Here is a 14,189-nt window from a genome sequence, read left to right on the forward strand (position 1 = left end):
TGTTTGTTTTCCTTGTTTCTCCCTCTTTCTACTAACAGGATGACCATTCCCCTTCTCGTTTCCTAAGCGTAAGGAGGAGTCAACTCTTGCATCAGGTACTTGCCAGGCGCACGGTCTCGTTACGTACCTCAGAGTGTGGCGTGAGAGGCCTGTTAGAAGTAACAAGCCAGAGAAACGCTAGTTGAGATTTGGAAAACCAGAGATAGAACTGGTTACGAAGCCGAATGCGACAGCTGCAGTATGAGAACACTTTGGATTCAAACTGAACAGGCGTGGTGAACCACTTAACCTGTGTGAACCGGTATGTCGCATTTGTTGCAAAACAGTACCAACTAAACATGGAAATACAACAAAGATGCGCAAATGGCCGGCTGAGGCATCTGCTTCATCTGCTTATTCAAATGGAGTGCTTTTGTTGTTAGTTTGCACTTTTTGTTTATAAAATTTGCAGTTTTTCCTGTTTGAGCCTATGTATTAATATTTTTTAAGGGCAAATTTGTTTAGAGACTTTATAATCCATTTATTTATTGTTTTTGGTTGTTTATTTATTTTGGAAATTTAATATTCTTTTCACTTCCAGTGTTAGATGTTCTTTGAAAAACTAAGTTAAGATCTTGAGAGGGTGTAGCTACTTGCATTATTATGCTGTTGTCATTAAATTAGTCTCCAATTAGTCTCCAATGGTCTCCAAGTGACAATATTATTGTTGATCACAATTTCTGGGACAATTTATCGTCCAGCAAAATTTGTTATCGTGACAGGCCTACTTCCATCTCTCTGGGACCTTTAGCATTTCGGGCAATGTCATTTTTGTGTGGTGTGAGCATCTGCCGCCGTGAGTTACATTAGCATGTAAATTACAAGTACATAACACTTGTAATATTACTTTACAATTCTTGTACTCCAAACAGTCCTTTGTGATATGAGTATTGCACATACTTATATTGAGATGAGGATATATTTGTGATATATTGTGCAGCTTTAATCTGGGGTAGTTCCTGAACATTGTAACTCACTTTCTTTCATCTGAGGATGATAGTTTAGGTCGCATAGTTCAGGTTTGGACACAGCTGTTATGTTCCAACAAAACATTGATCTGAAATACACATCATAACTGGCTTTTGAATGGATAAGCAAGGAAACATTAAGCTTATCAGACCACCTTGACCTCAACTCTTTTGAAAATTTGCTGACTGTACTTTAAAGCAGGGTGTTTGTCAGAAGATCAACCAAGAAAATTAATTGTATCAATTTTGCCAATAAGAGTGAAAACATAAATTAAGTTTTTATTAAAGGGGACACATCATGCAAAAAATGTGCCTCTCAAGGTGGCAGCAGATTGCAGTATCTCTGTATCTTGGAAGCTGAAGAAGCTCTGCGAGGTTGCTTTGAGGCTACAGACTGGTACACACTGTGCCAGCCACATGGAGAGGACATCAATGCCATCACTGAGTGTGTTACTGACTATATTAACGTCTGTGTGGATAACATCAACCCCACCAGAACCGTGAGATGCTTCCCCAATAACAAACCCTGGATCACCAGTGACCTGAAGGACCTGCTTAACCAGAAAAAAGAGCCTTCAGAGAGAGGAGACAGAGAATTATTGAGGAGTTTACAGAAGCAACTTAAAGCCAAGATAAGAGACAGCAAGGAGGTGTACAAGAGGAAGCTGGAGAGCAAGCTCCAGCAAAACAAGATCAGAGATGTGTGGACAGGGATGAAGAAGATCACAGGCTTCAAGCAGAAGGATGATCAGACCAATGGAGGTCTGGATAGAGCCAATGAAATGAACATATTCTTCAATAGGTTCAGTTCAGAAACAAGCTCAGCATCCTCCTCTCCTGCTCACAGCCAAACAGACATTCCACCTTCCTTTGACCCACAGCTTTCCTGTCACACCTCAAATGTTTTATCTTCCACCTCAGCTACGGATCCTACTGCTTCTACATGTTTACCTTCAACCAAATCAGAAGGTGCTGATGCTCTCTTTGCCTCCGCTTTCCACCAGTGTGTCTCAAGAAGTCAGGTGAAGCAACAGCTGCAAAGACTGAACAGGAATAGGGTCCAGATCATGTCAGCCCCATAGTCCTGAAGGCCTGTGCAGAGCAGCTCTGTGGGATTCTGAAGCACCTCTTTAACGTTAGCCTGGCCCAGAAGAATGTTCCAGTGTTGTGGAAGAAGTCCTGTCTTATTCCAGTACCAAAGAATACTCACCCATCAGTCCTCAATGACGATAGACTTGTTGCCCTGACATCCCACATCATGGAAGTCCTAGAGAGACTCCTGTTGGCCCACCAGAATAAGCAAAATATAAACTTTCAGGACCTCCTTCAGTTTTCTTATCGCTGTGGAGTTGGAGTTGAAGATGCCATCATACATCTGCTTTAACAAACCCACTGTCATCTGGACAAAGTCAGCAGCACTGTGAGTTCTTTGATTTCTCCAGTGCATTTAACACAATTCAACCGGATTTGCTTTGTCAGAAACTCCAGAAGACTCAGGTGGAGGCCTCAACAATCTCCTGGATCAAAGACTACCTGACAAACAGACCACAGTTTGTGAGACTGAAGGGTTGTGAGTCTAACCAGGTAGTCAGCAGCACAGGAGCACCACAGGGGACTGTACTCTCACCATTCCTTTTCACTCTGTACACCTCAGACTTCCAGTACAAGACAGACTCCTGTCATCTACAGAAATACTCGGATGATTCTGGGGTGGATCAGAGATGGACAAGAAGCTGAGTACAGGAAGGTGGTGGCATGGTGTGCATGGAATCATCTCATCTTGAAAGTCTATAGATCAAAGGAGATGATTGTAGATTTTAAGAGAAACAGGAATAAGTCAAAAACTATTTCCATCATGGGAGAAGAATTGGAGGTGGTGGAGGAGTATAAATGCCATCTACAAGAAGGGACAGAGCAGACTGTACTTCTTGAGGAAGCTTAGGTCCTTTGGTGTTTGCAGCAAGATGCTGCATATCTTCTAGTCTGTTGTGGAAAGTGTGATCTCTTCTACCATCATCTGCTGGGGAAGCAGCATCAGAGCCAGGGACTTAAAAAAGCTCAACAAGCTGATAAAAAAGGCTGGCTCTGTTCTGAGGACTCCTCTGGAACCTCTGGAGATCATTGTGGAAAGACAGATTCTTCATAAAATGAAGAACATTATGGAGAACCCTGAGCATCCTCTTCATGAGACTGTTGTACAACAACAGAGTGTCTTCAGTCAGAGGCTTCTTCAGATCTGCTGTAAGATGGAGCGCTACAGGAGATTCTTCCTGCCCACAGCCATCAGCATCTACAACTCTTTGAAGGAACCTGGATAATATGAGCCACAACATTTAATTTCCCTTTGGGATTAATAAAGTAGTTTTGATTTTAATTTTATTAAACATCTGCCTTTTTTAGCCTTTAAATACATTTTGTTGTGTACCTGGAGTCTGTAGGATGGCAGAAAAGTTGAATTTAGCCTCTCCAAGTGCTGCATAGATATCTATATATTCTGTTTGGGTCGTATTTTTCAGTCCGTTCAGTTTTCTCTATCATCTATTATGCTTTTCTAACTGTTTCGTCATAGTATTTGCTACGAAACATCGAAACAAGTTCACAGACTTCTGGGTGATCAATTTCGCATATCCGCCATTTTTATTTCTCACTGCGATTTTGTAGTCAACAAGCTCAACCAGTATTATTAGGATTAGGATAAATTTGGTTCAGTTGTTGAGCGCATTAACCCAAAAAATTCCTTACACCATCCCCCAGCATCAGAACCTCTTCAAAGTGCCTGGTTAAATTTTATTTTTCATGGACATTTTTCCACTTCAATGGGGAGATTCCTATTTCCCCATATAAATGACGAGTGCTTCAGCAACCTCCACTAGTATCAAGGATGGATTTGCTATAGGGCATAATCTGATTAAGGGGTCAGTTCCTTCTCTCTATGGAAAAGACAGACACAGCAAAGCGATAAGTTGGTCGAGAACCATGGCCTTGGACTAGCCGCTTCACATGCAGCTGCGAACCCCCCCCCCCCCCCCCCCCCCCCCCGCTGTGCAGGCTGTACTTCTTGGCTAGAGGGGGCCAGCAGGACCACGTCATCAGCAAAAAGAAGAGCCAAAATCCACTGATCCCCAAACCAGACCCCCTCCGGCCCTTGGCTGCGCCTAGAAATCCTGTCCATAAAAGTTATGAACAGGACCGATGACAAAGGGCAGCCCTGCCAGAGTTCAACATGCACCGGGAACAGGTCCGACTTAGTGCCGAAAATGCTGACCAAACTCCTGCTCCGCTTGTACAGTGACCGGATGGCCCCTCATAAAGGGCCCCGACTATGTAATGCTGTAGCGACCCCCACAGGGCACCATGAGGGGCACAGTTGAATGCCTTCTCAAGGTCCACAGAACACATGTGGACCGTTTGGGCAAAATCCCATGAACCCTCGAGTACCCCGTAGAGAGTGTAGAGCTGGTCCAGTGTTCCATGGCAGGGACGAAAACCACACTGCTCCTCCTGAAGCAAATGTTTGACTATCGGCCGGACTCTCCTCTTCAATACCCTGGCGTAGGCCTTACCAGGGAGGCTGAGGAGTGTGATCCCCCTGCAGATGGAAATACAACCTCCGGCCCTTTTTATGAAGGGTGTATGTAATTATTCTGATTGTCCTAATTTCATCTAGGCTCTGTTTACCACCTTTTTAAAGTGAACATATTTTTCCTTCTTAATTTAAATGCAGCACATGTATACAGCCTTGGATGATGATTACAGTGCCTGTGTAGACTATTGCCAAACATGGCAATAAGAAAAGAGACGACACATGTCTGCAGATGCAGGTCAAAGTATCTTGATTTATATCTAGGACTAAATACGATCATGTAATTTAGACAATACTGGTGAATATTGTGTTGATATTGATAAAGATTTAACCAAAATATTCCTGACTCCTTTCTTTCTTTTCCTGCATCACAATATCATCTCGGCTACTTAAATTGTCCGTTTCTATTTCTGCTATCTGCTTTGTCTTGTAAAGAAAACTCTGAATCCCAACACAAACCTTCCCTTTCTCTTACCTAATGTGTATTCATATGTTGAAAAATCATTTATTTCTTTTCTAGCTTTACACTTTATGTCTTCTTAAACAGCTAAATGAGGACTGACCTGAACAGGTTGACCAGCCGAGGATGGACTAAGTTACCTGAAGATCTGACAATGGAGAAAGTGTGTGTATTCAACAGCTTGACCACCTTTAAGGTATGTTGCTGAAATCCAACATACCTTAAATTCAAACAAGCCCACCTCAGGCTCTTTTTACCACCTTTCAAAGTAAATATGTTTTCCTTTCGACATTTAAATGCAGCACATGTAAACAGCCTTGTACAATGATTGCAGTGTCTGTGCAGACTACATTCTAACAGGCAGGTTGGTGGAGTGTGCCAACTTTGTACTCAGATTCTCCACTGAATTAAACCCATAGAGAGAAATCTGACTTAACAAGCAGCTCAGCCACTTCCCTGTGAGCTCATTTGACATATAAAATTTTCCTTGAAGGCCTGTCAACTGCAGAGGTCGCGTAAACCAAACCGTCCACTGCTCACCATTGTTCTATTTACACTTATGGAAATACCTGAAAATTGTCATTTTAAAGGATTAAAACAAAACATTCACTTTAACTTTATATGATACGATACAAAAACACTGACGACAACAAACACACATCAGGATCCCCTGCCTGGCTTTAAGTTGGCCTGGCCATATTTCACTGTTTATTCAGAGCTACTTTTCAATCTGGCTTCATTAGTTTTTCATATAATTTGGAAGAATTTTGACCCAATCCTCTCTCTAATGGTTCTTCAGTTTACTGAGGTTAGCAGATATTCAGTTTTGCTCTCAAGCTCTCTTAAGGTCCCACAACAGGATTTCAATAAGGTTGAGGTCTGGACTTTCACTGGGTCATGTAATGCATTCTTTCCTCTTTTGTAGATTTGTTGTTCGGGATCACTGTCCTATGGTGGCCAACAGGTGCAAACGCGCAGCAACGCATGCTGCAAATACACTAACGGGTGCAATCTGTCGACTATTTTTCGTATCACGTTCTGGGTTTGGATCGGACCACAGTGCAGATAAGAGCTTGGCAGCTGCATGATGAGAGGAAGACTTTTCTTTAATTAAAGGTTTCCAAAACGTAACATAATCCAGCAAGTACAAACATGAGTCGAGCCAAAAACGTACATGTGTACATAGTTCTGTAACGTAGCAAAACTGAGCATAAACAAGGTAGTGAACGAGGAATAGTGACGGAGGAACCAGCGGGGAGCAAAGAACACAGACCAACTAATATACAGGGAGAAAACAAAGGCAGGTAATCACAGGAACTAAGAACAGGTGTGGCAAGGAGACATGGAGGCATAAGGGACAGGTGGAACTAATTAACAATAAAGGAAACCATAGACCTAAGAACGGTTAATACAAAAACACAAACCAAGTCCAAGGATGTCATAACATGACATAACCCCCCCCTCAAGGTCAGATCCCAGACGACCACTAGAAAACACATTGTCCAAAACACATAAATACTCCAACCAGGGTGGGCGGAAGGGACCCTCGGAAGGAGGGCCAGAAACAAAAAACAACCCAACCAGGGTGGGCGGTCGTCCCCAACAGGCACCGAGTTCAGGCGGACGACCAGGAGGTCGTCCCCAGCAGGCACAGAGTTCAGGCGGGCGACCGGACCTGCACCACAGAGTTCTGCGGCGAAGTAGCCAGCGAAGAGGCCGACGATCAGGAGGCCAGCGGCGAAGAAGCCGGTGTTCTGGAGGCCTGCAGCGACGTAGCCAGCGAAGAGGCAGATGATCCGGAGGCAGCAGAGATGCCCGGGTAGCCCACGAAGCGAGGAGTCAGGCGGTCTGCGACGTGGCGAGATCCTCAGAGACTTGAACCTGGCGTCCGGCTTGGACCCAGGCAGACACCCTGAAGACTTGGCCCTGGCATCCGGCATGGACCCAGGCTTAGAGTTGTCAGGTGCATTGTCAGGCGTACGGTCAGTCAAAAAGTCAGTCATCACATAGTCGGGCTGTGGTGTGTCAGGCAAAGAGTCAGGCTCTGCTGTCAGACTGCCCAGGAGCACAGTCAGTGGGTCCTAGAGCCAAGATCTGAGGCGGTCCGTCCTCAGACCCCTCAGGAACTAGGATGATAGGCGGTCCGTCCTCAGACCCCTCAGGAAACTCAGGAACTAGGATGAGAGGCTGTGTATACCCGGCGGCTGCATGCTGTGAGTCCAGCGGCTTGGCAGCAGGCTGTGAGTCCAGCGGCTTGGCAGCAGGCTGTGAGTCCAGCGGCTTGGCTGCATGCTGTGAGTCCAGCGGCTTGGCTGCATGCTGTGAGTCCAGCGGCTTGGCTGCATGCTGTGAGTCCAGAGGCTTGGCTGCATGCTGTGAGTCCAGCGGCTTGGCTGCATGCTGTGAGTCCAGCGGCTTGGCTGCATGCTGTGAGTCCAGAGGCTTGGCTGCATGCTGTGAGTCCAGCGGCTTGGCTGCATGCTGTGAGTCCAGCGGCTTGGCAGCATGCTGTGAGTCCAGTGGCTCGGCTGCCTGCTGTGAGTCCAGAGGCTCGGCTGCATGCTGTGAGTCCAGCAGCTTGGCTGCCTGCTGTGAGTCCAGTGGCTTGGCTGCAGGCTGTGACTGATGAAGCTTGACGGCGGATAGCTGTGGCTCATAATCCTTGGAGCTCTGAGTTGCTCTAACGGCCACAAGAAGAGGGTCGAAAGGACCTCCAGCAGAAAGACGAGCTGGAGCGTCGAGCCATCCCTCAGCAATGAATTCGGCCTGTAGAACAGAGTGCACCAGATTCAGATCCTCTGGATGATCCATTAGATGAAGCACAAAATCACAGCAACGTCCCTTCATGAAATCCTCTTTCATTTTCTCCAGCCTGACTTGAACCCAATTCAGGGCTGGAGGCTGCACCGGCGACTGGTGACCTGCAGAGGGCGGTGGGTGACCACCCACCAACTCCGGGGAAGATAGCCGCGAGGAGGCCATGGCGGATGGACCCTCCGTAGAAGGGTTGGAGGCGCCCATCCGAACCTCCCCAATGGCGACTGTTCCGCGGCGACGACGTCGTCCTGGGTGGGAACCAAAACCAGCGGGGAATTCGGCCGCAGCAGGTGCCACTGCTGACGTGGATGGCTCCGGTGAAGCAACTGTGAGCAGGTTGAGCTCGGCCGGAGCTGCTGCAGCTGGGGTGGAGCGCTTGCGGCGAGGGCGACGTCGCCTGGAGGAGGAACAAGCTGGAGAGGTATGATTCCGATCAGGTAATACATCCAACACACTCTCCATACATAGCTTGTAGCGTCTCCTCTTGCTGCTTTATCCACATCTTAAGTTCTTTAACTCTGTCTGCTTGGTCCTGTTTATGGCTGGTTCCTAATATCACGTTCTTGGTTTGGATTGGACCAAAGTGCAGATAAGAGCTTGGCAGCCGCATGATGAGAGGAAGACTTTTCTTTAATTAAAGGTCTCCAAAACGTAACATAATCCAGCAAGTACAAACATGAGTCGAGCCAAAAACGTACATGTGTTCATAGTTCTGTAACGTAGCAAAACTGAGCATAAACAAGGTAGTGAACGAGGAATAGTGACGGAGGAACCAGCGGGGAACAAAGAACACAGACCAACTAATATACAGGGAGAAAACAAAGGCAGGTAATCACAGGAACTAAGAACAGGTGTGGCAAGGAGACATGGAGGCATAAGGGACAGGTGGAACTAATTAACAATAAAGGAAACCATAGACCTAAGAACGGTTAATACAAAAACACAAACCAAGTCCAAGGATGTCATAACATGACATTCCGATTAATTGATTAAAAGTAAGGATAGCAAAAGGTGCTTAATAGGAGAGTTTTTACAGAATTTGAACCAGGTGAAGCTAAAGCTATACCCCTCTAGGAGTTCTGGAAAGAACATATTTACAGACAAAGAAGGTTTTTCATCTGACATGTAAAATGTATATTTTTTTGTACTTTTTTGGCCTAATTACTGCTCTGAGTGTGCTGTTCTTTCAGCAAATGGCAATTATTTTTTAGAGTCTATACTCCAGTGAATGATGCAAACTCCAAAACACACAAACATAGAAATCCAATGCAACAGAAAAACGCTGCAAAAGAAAAATGCTGCAATCACAGAACATAGACAGAAGCAAGAGGAAAAATGCTGCAAATACAAAAACAAGTTTAAAAATAGATGCAAACTCGTTCCAACCAATTGAAGTGCGCCAGACAACTGGTACACTTGCTGTTGTTTTTGCATTTGATTTTTGCGTTTTGAAGTTTGCATCTTTAATGTGTTTGCAGCGCGCTTTTGTGGTTTGCTGAGCGTTTGCACCCGTTTGCCACTGTACTGTCCTGTTAATGACCCAGTTTACACAAGGCTTCAGCTGTAGGACAGACAGCTGACGCGACTAAACCTTGGTATACATAGGAGCTCGGGGTTAACTTGTTGACAGCAAGGTGCAGAGGTCCAGTGCTAAAGAACAAGCTCAAATTATCCCTCCGCCACTATGCTTGACAGTTTGAATGAGGTGCAGCTATTCTGTGTTTGCTTTTTCTAAACATGGTTAGTTTGGTTTCATATGTCTAAATTACATTGTTTCTGTAGATCTGTGGTTGATTCAGGTGCAATTTTGTAGCCCAATGTCATGCTGTTATGTTCTTATTAGAAACATGCCATACTTGGTCTATCTTTTTCTAACTGTCATAAACATTAATATTAAACATGCTAACTGAGGCTTGTAGAATTTGAGATGGCGCTCTTGGTTTCTTGTCATTTCTCTGAGCATTGCTTGGTTTAACCTTGTGGTGAATTGCTGGGATTTACACTGATGGGAAGATAGGCATCTGTCTTAAATCTTCTCCACTGGTGAAACCTCTTTCTTGCTGAAAAATGATTTCTCAAATTTCAAACTGTTTGGAAATTATCTTCTCATTCTTTCCAAATTTATGGGCAGCAACTATTGCTGCTCTAAGTTTACTGCTGATGCCTTTCTGCTTCAGCATTGTGTTAACAGTACAGCAAACTGCCAAAACACTTTCTTTTTTGGAGGTAGACCACTGCAGATCTGAGTTTTAAGGCTCTCTGTTTGCAATTGTCTCCACAAGGCTTTGAGCTTCAACGATTTCTACAAACTCTGCGAGGGATCTCTTTATAGATTAACCTGCGTGGCATTAGCTCCAGGTTGTTAACAATTGTGTCGTTCTCCTGCTGTATGGCAGAGATTGGACAGAATCAGACTTCAGAAGGAGAACAGCTAAACTTCAGGAGAAAACCTCTCTAAAAATATTCTGAATTCCTTCTGTATTTTAATTCCCATACAGGGCTAACTCCTATCTGTCAGAATGAGCTGAAAACTCATCCTATAATAAATACATTTACCCCCTTTTCCACCTGGATGTTTCTCCAGGTTATCTGCTCTTCTTTGACAGGAGCCTAAAGAGACAATACTATGAGTTGATGCCTTTAAAAAGAATCAAAAAGTATGTTTTTTAAAATAGTTATGTGCTTGGAAATTTATAAATATTTGTTGCAACATAACAAACCATATAAATCAGTCTCAGGAGAAGTGTCTGTTGAATTAAAATGGCATTCTTTAGAGCTTGTTAGAGTGATAAACACATTGTGGAAAATATTTTGGAATAAATATGGGGAGAAAAGTAGTGAGACTATTTACAAACATTTTGGCTGTTATTTTTATACAGATTCTTAATCTCATTCATCATCATGTACTTAAAAATCATTTACCTGCAAATAAACAACCTAAATTGTCTGTTGGTGTTGTACTGCATACAGGTGCATCAAAAGTTTTGTTTATTTTAGTAATTCAAAATGGGAAACGAATGTATAATTTGCAATACAATATTTGATGAGATCAATAAAAATAAAAGTATTTTTCAGCGCAGAAATATGAGGTTATGGCTTTTTTATTGCCCAAAACCCATGGATAGAACTTCTGACCCGACAATTGTTTAGGATACAATCGGTAACCCCCTCTAGAAGAAGCATAAGCCATAGTGTGTCAATCACTCGTTGCTTATATTCACAGTTTTATCATTGCTGTTTAGGCGTTTACTTTTATGTTCATAGAGTGTTGCATCCAGGCCTACTAATGGAAAGTTGAGTGGAAGAAAAAGTGTGACAGACAAAGGTGCTATACTACATGACTTGTAACACATGACTCACCCCACAGTAATAGTTTAGAGGTGAAGGATTTACCCTTTATGCCAAAATAACACTTTTATAGTTAACTGATATTCTAAAGATGCAGTTTAATTCTCTGAGCCTTAGTGATGAATGTTGAACAAGATACAAAGTGTGTTCTTATTTCTCCTTTAACACAATTATTTATTAAAAGACCCAGCACTATATTTCACTGTGCACATTGTTCTAATGTATTGGGTGTGTATTATTTTTAAACAAAGCCCATAATTGCTAAGCTATCAGGCTTTACCAAAGTGAAAAGGACGAAGTTTAAGTCTCCTAACCATTTAACTCCCATGTTTGAAATTTCTCTCCGCTCAGGAGCAAAGGTCCCAGTTTTCTTTTGGCATTTTCGTTTTGACGACTGACAGCAGAATGGCAATGTTGCAAAGTTAATGAGATTTTTCCTCAAAGGCCAACCTGCTGATCCACAGCGATGCTGTGACATTTGTAGATTGATCGATAAGTGGTCACACCATCCTCACAGGACAAACATTGAAAACAAAACTCCCAACAAAAGTAAAAGCTTCTGGAGTTTAGGGAAATAAAGAGCGTTGTGCAAAGTAACAAAATAGAAATGGAGAGTTCGAGTGCAGTGATGGTTATTTTATTCTGCTGGCTCCAGACACAGAGATTTTTATAACTTCTGGGAGGCGATGACACACCTTCCAGTTCAAATTATTATCTACTCAAAGTGGAAAAACTGTCCATGTCATATCTTATCCCACAGTGGTGGGTGTATCTAGTCTAATTCGGTTACTTTGAGCTTCCTCGGACTCATTACACAACAGTGTTGTCCATTTTTGTATAAGACGAATGTTGAAACTTTGTTGTGTGGAGTTTCTCTCCACACAACAAATAAGTAAAGTTGTTCTAATCTTTCAAATGTGCTTTGGGGCCATTCTCTGATCGCGCAAATGGATCAGAATTTACAACCTCAACTCCAGTGAAGGTGGAACGTTGTGTAAAACATAAATAAAAACAGAATAGAATGATTTGCTAATCCTGTTCAATCTATATCTAATTAAAACTTTATTTTACCAGGTAAAATATATATTTAGGATTTAACAGTTAACTATAGAACCCATATTATCTTTGTCTGGCTGAGGTAGTGATACAGATCAGCAGTGAAAAATATATTCAGCTTGTGTGTGTGTGTGTGTGTGTGTGTGCGCATGTTAGGCATTATTCCAGACAGTTTCTCTAGCATGCCTGAGGGTGCAGCTGCCTCCATCAAGGACAAATCAAGGCAAATAATAGCAGATTAGCATTAAGCGTCAGGAATCAGCACTCCTATCTGTCTCCACATTTTGTAAAAGGAGAAATATGAATTTCATAAATTAACTGCTGCAAGTTATTCTGAACTCCATTCCACCCTGAATAGTTATGATTTTTTTTTTATTCATATGAAACTGGCAGTACCTGGATCTTGATCATAAAAATCTATGACTAAATCCTGCAGCATCTGCTAACACAGCATGCTCAATTAGATCATTGAGCTCCACTGGGAGAATGTTGAATGCTGTGATTTTACATGCTCTGTTAAGTTTGTCCACCGTCGGCCTAAGGCCTCGCTGTCTTGCCTGATTACCTCCAACAAGTTCCACTTCTTAAGTCATTTGGTGTTCCACTGAAAAACATCTCACGCTCTGATTTTTGCTCTCATTTACATAAATGCTTCTTACTTTACCCCTTTAACCTTCTGCCTGAAGCGTTACTTTGATTAAAACCTTGTGGTACCAAAATGCTAAAATCTTTTCTCAAAAGTAGACAAACTCTGATGAAATAGACTTTTCTGTGTGAAAACATGAATAACGTCTGTTTGCAAAGACAAGAGATGTTAGGTTAAAAAGAAAAGGACATTGTTCATCAGTAATCTGTTTTTAACTAAAACCTGCCAGACAGCTACACACCAGTCCTAAAAATCACCAGTGTAAATTTGAGCAAGGAAATCCTTTGACTGCATGGTAACAGGTCTAAATGAATGAATGTTAAATGGAGAGAGAGAAGCTTTCACTCTGAGTTATGTTCATTTTCAGAAGCTGTTTCCAGTAATCTTATCCATTGTAGTTTGTGGTGTAATTGCTCTGCTGTTTGCTGCTGATAAATGTGTAGAAGTATCCAGTCTCCTCTGGACTGTATCAGGAACCGTCAGGCTGAAAATCCTGGCTGAACCCAGCAGCCAGGAGGCTGTTTTAGCATCTGTACTCTTGTCGTCTTTGTCTCTGCAGCAACAAGATGACGCAGCCTGTAAGGAGAAGACAGAGGCAGCAGACTAAAACAGATACCCACACCTTATTTGTCCTCATATGAACATGCAGCTTGATGTACGCTCTTATCTGCAGCAGCTCATGGTACCAACAGTGTCACAGCCTCTGATTCAGATCATCCCAGCGGAAAAGAAAACCACTGACCGTGGATCTGCTCCTCAGCTAGTTAAGATTGGTGGAACTCTCTGTGGTCACATTGAAAACTTTGCAGAAGTTTGCTCTGCTGTCATCTAAAGGCTGTTATTGTAAAGTCGATTGAGGAGCAGGGTTGTGAACCACTGCCCCAGACAGTAGGAAATCCGGGCCAGATAATCCAACATGTTGAATATCCTTGATTTGAGGTCGGAAGAAAAAAAATCCTGCAGCGTGAACCAGGCATTGCGAGATAACACAACACACCTTCATTGGTCTGATACAGTTCAGAGATGTGTTGACAGCGAAAGGATATTTTGTATAATGTCATTACATTACAGAGTTCAGGGCCCATTCAATGACTGCAAGTATCTAGGTTTTGCATCTTTAAAGATCCACATCATTACCCCTCCATTGTGCTGCAGTTTGTATGTGGAAGAACCAAGCAGCTAAAGAGACGGCAATATTAAGCTGGATCATTAATTATCAAGCAGACACTCCATTGATTTGGACATTCCCACTTCATGCAACCTCACAACTTT

At 43.0% G+C, this 14,189-nt stretch overlaps 1 protein-coding gene across 4 annotated transcripts in view; it reads left to right on the forward strand.

Annotated features, from left to right (window-relative positions):
• LOC124869479 (contactin-associated protein-like 4) overlaps positions 1 to 14,189 on the forward strand; it is a 255,881-nt gene that overhangs the window by 9,176 nt on the left and 232,516 nt on the right. For 3 of the 4 annotated variants that reach the window (XM_047367336.1, XM_047367335.1, XM_047367338.1), the window contains 2 exons: positions 39 to 95; positions 5,138 to 5,246. The gene's annotated coding sequence lies outside the window, so the exon portion shown is untranslated. The remainder of the gene's footprint in view (positions 1 to 38; positions 96 to 5,137; positions 5,247 to 14,189) is intronic. The other variant, XM_047367337.1, reaches the window with a different exon arrangement.

This window comes from Girardinichthys multiradiatus, chromosome 6 (assembly GCF_021462225.1).
Source record: "Girardinichthys multiradiatus isolate DD_20200921_A chromosome 6, DD_fGirMul_XY1, whole genome shotgun sequence".
NCBI classification, from domain to species: domain Eukaryota; kingdom Metazoa; phylum Chordata; class Actinopteri; order Cyprinodontiformes; family Goodeidae; genus Girardinichthys; species Girardinichthys multiradiatus.